The sequence below is a fragment of the Mobula birostris genome, chromosome X (assembly GCF_030028105.1).
Source record: "Mobula birostris isolate sMobBir1 chromosome X, sMobBir1.hap1, whole genome shotgun sequence".
Lineage (NCBI taxonomy): Eukaryota > Metazoa > Chordata > Chondrichthyes > Myliobatiformes > Myliobatidae > Mobula > Mobula birostris.
This window is the reverse complement of record NC_092402.1, coordinates 9,805,806-9,811,805: the sequence shown is the minus strand read 5'-3', so window position 1 is coordinate 9,811,805 and position 6,000 is coordinate 9,805,806.

The following is a 6,000-nucleotide window of genomic DNA, read 5'->3' as shown; positions in this document are numbered from 1 at the left end:
CACACTGTGATATAACAGTTTCCCCGTCCTCACTGTGACAGAACAGTTCCCATTCCTCACTGTGACAGAAGTGATCCCCCTGTCCTCTCTGTGATAAAAATCATCCCCCTGTCCTCACTGTGATAGAACAGTTCCCGGTCCACTCTGTGCTAGAACAGTTGCCCTGTCCTGACAGTGACAGAACAGTTCCCCCGGTCTCACTGTGATAGAACAGTACCCTTGGCCAAACTGTGATAGAACAGTTCCCCCATCCTCACTGTGATAGAACAGTTCCCCCGTCCCCACTGTGATAGAACATATCCCCCATCCTCACTGTGACAGAACAGTTCCCCTGTACTCACTGTGATAGAACAGTTCCCCTGTCCTCAATGTTATAGAACTGATCCCCCTGTCCTCACTGTGATAGAAGTGATCCCCCTGTCCTCACTGTGATAGAACTCATCCCCCTGTCCTCACTGTGATAGAACAGTTCCCCTGTCCTCACTGTTATAGAACTGATCCCCCTGTCCTCACTGTGATAGAACAGTTCCCCTGTCCTCACTGTGATAGAACAGTTCCCCTGTCCTCACTGTGATAGAACAGTTCCCCTGTCCTCACTGTGATAGAACAGTTCCCCTGTCCTCACTGTGATAGAACAGTTCCCCTGTCCTCACTGTGATAGAACAGTTCCCCTGTCCTCACTGTGATAGAACAGTTTCCCGTCCTCACTGTGATAGAACTGTTCCCCCCGTCCTCTCTGTGACAGAACAATTTCCCCATCCTCTCTGTGACAGAACAGTTCCCCCGTCCTCACTGTCATAGAACAGTTCCCCTGTCCTCACTGTCATAGAACAGTTCCCCTGTCCTCACTGTTATAGAACTGATCCCCCTGTCCTCACCGTGATAGAACAGTTCCCCCGTCCTCATTGTGATGGAACTGATCCCCCTGTCCTCACTGTGATAGAAGTGATCCCCCTGTCCTCACTGTGATGGAACTCATCCCCCTGTCCTCACTGTGATAGAAGTGATCCCCCTGTCCTCACTGTGATAGAACTCATCCCCCTGTCCTCACTGTGATAGAACAGTTCCCCCGTCCTCATTGTGATGGAACTGATCCCCCGTCCTCACTGTGACAGAACAGTTCCCCTGTCCTCACTGTGGAAGAGCAGTTCCCCTGTCCTCACTGTGATAGAACAGTTCTCCTGTCCTCACTGCGATAGAACAGTTCCCTCGTCCTCACTGTGATCGAACAGTTCCCCCGTCCTCACTGCGATAGAACAGTTCCCCCGTCTTCACTGTGATAGAACAGTTCCCCCGTCCTCACTGTGATAGAACAGTTCCCCCATCCTCACTGTGATAGAACAGTTCCCCTGTCCTAACTGTGATAGAACAGTTCCCCTGTCCTAACTGTGATAGAACAGTTGCCCCGTCCTAACTGTGATAGAACAGTTTCCATGTGCTCACTGTGATAGAGCAGTTCCCCTCTCCTCACTGTCAGAACAGATGCCCTGTCCTCACTGTGATAGAACTGTTCCCCCTGTCCTCACTGTGATAGAACTGTTCCCCCGTCCTCTCTGTGACAGAACAGTTCCCCCGTCCTCTCTGTGATAGAACAGTTCCCCTGTCCTAACTGTGATAGAACAGTTCCCCTGTCTTCACTGTGATAGAACAGTTCCCCCGTTCTCACTATGACAGAACAGTTCCCCTGTCCTCACTGTGATAGAACAGTTCCCCTGTCCTCACTGTGATAGAACAGTTCCCCTGTCTTCACTGTGATAGAACAGTTCCCCCGTTCTCACTATGACAGAACAGTTCCCCTGTCCTCACTGTGACAGAACAGTTCCTGAGTCCTAACTGTGATAGAACAGTTCCCCCGTCCTCACTGTGATAGAACAGTTCCCCTGTCCTCACTGTGATGGAGCAGTTCCCCTGTCCTCACTGTCAGAACAGATGCTCTGTCCTCACTGTGATAGAACAGATCCCCAGTACTCACTGTGATAGAACAGTTCCCCTGTCTTCACTGTGATAGAACAGTTCCCCCGTCCTCTCTGTGACAGAACAGTTCCCCTGTCTTCACTGTGATAGAACAGTTCCCCTGTCCTCACTGTGATAGAACAGTTCCCCTGTCCTCACTGTGATAGAACAGTTCCCCTGTCTTCACTGTGATAGAGCAGTTCCCCCGTCCTCTCTGTGACAGAACAGTTCCCCTGACTTCACTGTGATAGAACAGTTCCCCTGTCCTCACTGTGATAGAACAGTTCCCCTTTCCTCTCTGTGACAGAACAGTTCCCCGGTCCTCACTGTGATAGAACAGTTCCCCTGACCTTTCTGTGACAGAACAGTTCCCCTGTCCTTTCTGTGACAGAACAGTTGCCCCGTCCTCACTGTGATAGAACAGTTTCCCCGTCCTCACTGTGACAGAACAGTTCCTGAGTCCTAACTGTGATAGAACAGTTCCCCTGTCCTCACTGTGATAGAGCAGTTCCCCTGTCCTTACTGTCAGAACAGATGCCCTGTCCTCACTGTGATAGAACAGATCCCCTGTCCTCACTGTGATAGAACTGTTCCCCCTGTCCTCACTGTGATAGAATAGTTCCCCCGTCCTCTCTGTGACAGAAAAGTTCCCCCGTCCTCACTGTGATAGAAGAGTTCCCCTGTCCTAACCGTGGAAGAACATTTCCCCTGTGTTACTGTAACAGAACAGTTCCCCTGTCCTCACTATGATAGAACTGTTCCCCCTGTCCTCACTATGATAGAACAGTTCCCCCGTCCTCTCTGTGACAGAACAGTTCCCCCGTCCTCACTGTGATTGAACAGTTCACCTGTCCTCATTGTGATATAACAGTTTCCCTGTCCTCACTGTGACAGAACAGTTCCCATTCCTCACTGTGACAGAAGTGATCCCACTGTCCTCACTGTGATAGAACTCATCCCCCTGTCCTCACTGTGATAGAACAGTTCCCGGTCCTCTCTGTGCTAGAACAGTTCCCCTGTCCTGACAGTGACAGAACAGTTCCCCCGTCCTCACTGTGATAGAACAGTACCCTTGGCCATACTGTGATAGAACAGTTCCCCCGTCCTCACTGTGATAGAACAGTTCCCCCGTCCTCACTGTGATAGAACAGTTCCCTCTTTCTAACTGTGATAGAACAGTTCCCCCATCCTCACTGTGATAGAACAGTTCCCCTGTCCTAACTGTGATAGAACAGTTCCCCTGTCCTAACTGTGATAGAACAGTTGCCCCGTCCTAACTGTGATAGAACAGTTTCCATGTGCTCACTGTGATAGAGCAGTTCCCCTGTCCTCACTGTGATAGAACTGTTCCCCCTGTCCTCACTGTGATAGAACTGTTCCCCCGTCCTCTCTGTGACAGAACAGTTCCCCCGTCCTCTCTGTGATAGAACAGTTCCCCTGTCCCAACTGTGATAGAACAGTTCCCCTGTCTTCACTGTGATAGAACAGTTCCCCCGTTCTCACTATGACAGAACAGTTCCCCTGTCCTCACTGTGATAGAACAGTTCCCCTGTCCTCACTGTGATAGAACAGTTCCCCTGTCTTCACTGTGATAGAACAGTTCCCCCGTTCTCACTATGACAGAACAGTTCCTGAGTCCTAACTGTGATAGAACAGTTCCCCCGTCCTCACTGTTACAGAACAGTTCCCCTGTCCTAACTGTGATAGAACAGTTTCCCCTGTCCTCACTGTGATAGTACAGTTCCCCCGTCCTCACTGCGATAGAACAGTTCCCCCGTCCTCACTGTGATAGAAAAGTTCCCCCGTCCCCACTGTGATAGAACATTTCCCCCATCCTCACTGTGATAGAACAGTTCCCCTGTCCTCACTGTTATAGAACTGATCCCCCTGTCCTCACTGTGATAGAAGTGATCCCCCTGTCCTCACTGTGATAGAACTCATCCCCCTGTCCTCACTGTGATAGAACAGTTCCCCCGTCCTCATTGTGATGGAACTGATCCCCCTGTCCTCACTGTGATAGAAGTGATCCCCCTGTCCTCACTGTGATAGAACTCATCCCCCTGTCCTCACTGTGATAGAACTGTTCCCCCGTCCTCACTGTGATAGAACAGTTCCCCAGTCCTCACTGTGATAGATCATTTCCCCTGTCTTCACTGTGATTGAACAGTTCCCTTGTCCACACTGTGATAGAACATTCACCCGTCCTGACTGTGATGGGAACGATCCCCTGTCCTCACTGTGCTAGAACTGTTCCCCCTGTCCTCTCTGTGACAGAACAGTTCCCCCGTCCTCTCTGTGACAGAACAGTTCCCCCGTTCTCACTGTGATAGAACAGTTCCCCCTGTCCTCACTGTGATAGAACAGTTCCCCCGTCCTCTCTATGACAGAACAGTTCCCCCGTCCTCACTGTGATAGAACAGTTCCCCCGTCCCCACTGTGATAGAACACTTCCCCCGTACTCACTGTGATAGAACAGTTCCCCCATCCTCACTGTGATAGAACAGTTCCCCCGTCCTCTCTATGACAGAACAGTTCCCCCGTCCTCACTGTGATAGAACAGTTCCCCTGTCCTCACTGTGATAGAACAGTTCCCCAGTCCTCACTGTGATAGAACAGTTCCCCCGTCCTCACTGTGATAGAACAGTTCCCCTGTCCTCACTGTGATAGAACAGTTCCCCAGTCCTCACTGTGATAGAACAGTTCCCCCGTCCTCTCTATGACAGGACAGTTCCCCCGTCCTCTCTATGACAGAACAGTTCCCCCTGTCCTCACTGTGATACAACAGTTCTCACTTCCTCACTGTGATAGAACAGTTCCCCTGTCCTCACTGTGATAGAACAGTTTCCCCGTCCTCACTGTGATAGAACAGTTCCCCCGTCCTCTCTATGACAGAACAGTTCCCCCGTCCTCTCTATGACAGAACAGTTCCCCCGTCCTCACTGTGATAGAACAGTTCCCCTGTCCTCACTGTGATAGAACAGTTCCCCAGTCCTCACTGTGACAGAACAGTTCCCCCGTCCTCACTGTGATAGAACAGTTCCCCTGTCCTCACTGTGATAGAACAGTTCCCCAGTCCTCACTGTGATAGAACAGTTCCCCCGTCCTCTCTATGACAGGACAGTTCCCCCGTCCTCTCTATGACAGAACAGTTCCCCCTGTCCTCACTGTGATACAACAGTTCTCACTTCCTCACTGTGATAGAACAGTTCCCCTGTCCTCACTGTGATAGAACAGTTTCCCCGTCCTCACTGTGACAGAACAGTTCCTGAGTCCTAAATGTGATAGAACAGTTCCCCTGTCCTCACTGTGATGGAGCAGTTCCCCTGTCCTCACTGTGATAGAACATTTCCCCCGTCCTCTCTGTGACAGAAAAGTTCCCCCGTCCTCACTGTGATTGAACAGTTCACCTGTCCTCACTGTGACAGAACAGTTCCCCCGTCCTCATTGTGACAGAACAGTTTCCTTGTCGACACTGTGAAAGAACAGTTCACCCATCCTGACTGATGGGAACGTTGCCCTGTCCTCACTGTGATAGAACTGTTCCCCCTGTCCTCACTGTGATAGAACAGTTCCCCCGTCCTCTCTGTGACAGAACAGATCCCCTGTCCACACTGTGATATAACAGTTTCCCTGTCCTCACTGTGACAGAACAGTTCCCATTCCTCACTGTGACAGAAGTGATCCCCCTGTCCTCTCTGTGATAAAACTCATCCCCCTGTCCTCACTGTGATAGAACAGTTCCCCCGTCCTCACTGTGATAGAACAGTTCCCCTGTCCTCACTGTAATAGAACAGTTTCCCGTCCTCACTGTGATAGAACTGTTCCCCCCGTCCTCTCTGTGACAGAACAATTTCCCCATCCTCTCTGTGACAGAACAGTTCCCCCGTCCTCACTGTCATAGAACAGTTCCCCTGTCCTCACTGTCATAGAACAGTTCCCCTGTCCTCACTGTTATAGAACTGATCCCCCTGTCCTCACCGTGATAGAACAGTTCCCCCGTCCTCATTGTGATGGAACTGATCCCCCTGTCCTCACTGTGATAGAAGT